The sequence below is a fragment of the Crocodylus porosus genome, unplaced genomic scaffold, assembly GCF_001723895.1.
Source record: "Crocodylus porosus isolate Cpor-Errol unplaced genomic scaffold, CroPor_comp1, whole genome shotgun sequence".
Classification (NCBI taxonomy): Eukaryota; Metazoa; Chordata; order Crocodylia; family Crocodylidae; genus Crocodylus; species Crocodylus porosus.
The window spans coordinates 24788527-24790036 of NW_017728951.1; the positions used below are offsets into that span (position 1 = coordinate 24788527).

Genomic DNA, 1510 nt, shown 5'->3' on the forward strand with positions numbered 1-1510 from the left:
TCCTGCCCAGGCGGGGGGTCGGACTTCAAGATCTGCAAGGTCCCGTCCGACCCGACTTTGTGATTCTGTGAAGGATCTCACAGGACCCCCAAGCTGCTGCAGCACCCGGGTGGGAATCACGGGTCTAACCAAGCCACAGCTGGGGGGTAATACTGAATACGGAGCCAGACTTGGCACTTCTGCACCCCCGAGAAAGAAACCTTCCCTTGGGCCTCCCTGCCTGACTGCTTCACCGCCTCGGTTTAACGTTTCGCAGCACAGCCCATTGCCCCCTGTTCCTAAAGCCCCCCATGGCTGCAGGTACTTTGCTGGGGAACCTGCAACCTTGGCTGAAAGAGCTTGAGAGTCCTCCGATCCTTTCCTTTGAGGCCAGCGACGCTGTCCCAGGCAGGGCTTTTAGACACTGCAGCTGCCCTCCAGTCCCATGGACTCATATAACTGTCCTGGATATGGCTGTTGGGTCTGCAGAGGTTACACGCTCCGTCTGCCACGGATACTTCACGAACAGCCAGAACATTTCCAGTGGGAACCTGCCACGTTGCTTATTCCACGATCCTCGCAGGGTCAACGCAAAGTAGGATCGTGTTTGTGGACTAACGTGGCAGCAATGGCTAGCACACGGGCCTGGGAGTCAGGAGCTGCAGGGTTTTCGCTGCCACCCGGGACATCCCCACTTCCCTACGGCTCCTTGCAACGAGGAGACTCCCCTGCCTCTCCAGAGCTGGCCGCAACCACCAACCGGTACCCACAGCGCTCTGGAGATGGGGGCACTGGACGAGATAGCCAAGGGCTAATGTTTGGGAGCAGCGGGAGGATCCTGGGATCCGAGCAGCGGGACCAGCCACCAGGAGCAAGCGACACCCGCGCTGCCGCGTTCTGGGCCGGCAAAGCAACCATGCCGAAAACTCCCAGGCTGGGAGGTTTCAAGCTGACTTACCGTGAGCGCGGTCCCAGCTGCCGGCTCTTAGCTGGAGCTCCCCAGCTGCGCACACACCAAGTCTTAGAGAAAGTTAATTATTCCCAGGATGAATGCTGGGGAAAAAAAAAAAAAAAAAAGTGACTTATAAAGCCCCATCACTGCCTGGGAACCGCCGCGTCTTTCGCAATTCTCTTGGGCACCCTGGCAGGACGCCGAGGATCCTCACAACGAACTTGGAACAGGGGACACGCAGCCCCGCGCCAGGGCACCTACTTCAGACGGGAGAAGCAGTAGGAGAGGCAGCAACCAACCGGAGCCGGGTCCTGCTCCGTGTCCTGGGTACAGGCCGATTAAGGGACATGCCTGGGACACGCAGGAGGGCAGTGGCAGAGCTGGGAGTCGGGCACCCCGCTCCCGTCCCAGCGCCCGCGGGGGGCAAGAGGCGCCCGGTGTCCCGCCACCCCTGGGTATTAATTAGCACCGCGCCGCCGGGGACGCGATCAGCACGGGAGCCCTGGGACAGGCGGCCCCGAGCCTCGGGGGAAAGATTAACCCCCTGGGTAAGGCGCCGCGCGCCGGGGGCTCGCTCGC

The 1510-nt window shown here is 61.2% G+C and overlaps 1 protein-coding gene and 1 long non-coding RNA gene across 2 annotated transcripts in view; one reads left to right on the forward strand and one right to left on the reverse strand.

The window, feature by feature from the left end:
* The window catches only part of LOC109324205, a 9171-nt gene extending 8377 nt beyond the window's left edge, over positions 1–794 (forward strand). The window contains exon 3 of the long non-coding RNA XR_002104875.1: positions 784–794. This is a non-coding gene — a long non-coding RNA (uncharacterized LOC109324205). The remainder of the gene's footprint in view (positions 1–783) is intronic.
* Positions 1–1138, reverse strand: part of SFXN2 (sideroflexin 2) — a 12388-nt gene extending 11250 nt beyond the window's left edge. The window contains exon 1 of the mRNA XM_019556145.1: positions 938–1138. The gene's annotated coding sequence lies outside the window, so the exon portion shown is untranslated. The remainder of the gene's footprint in view (positions 1–937) is intronic.
* Positions 1139–1510: the final 372 nt, after the last annotated feature.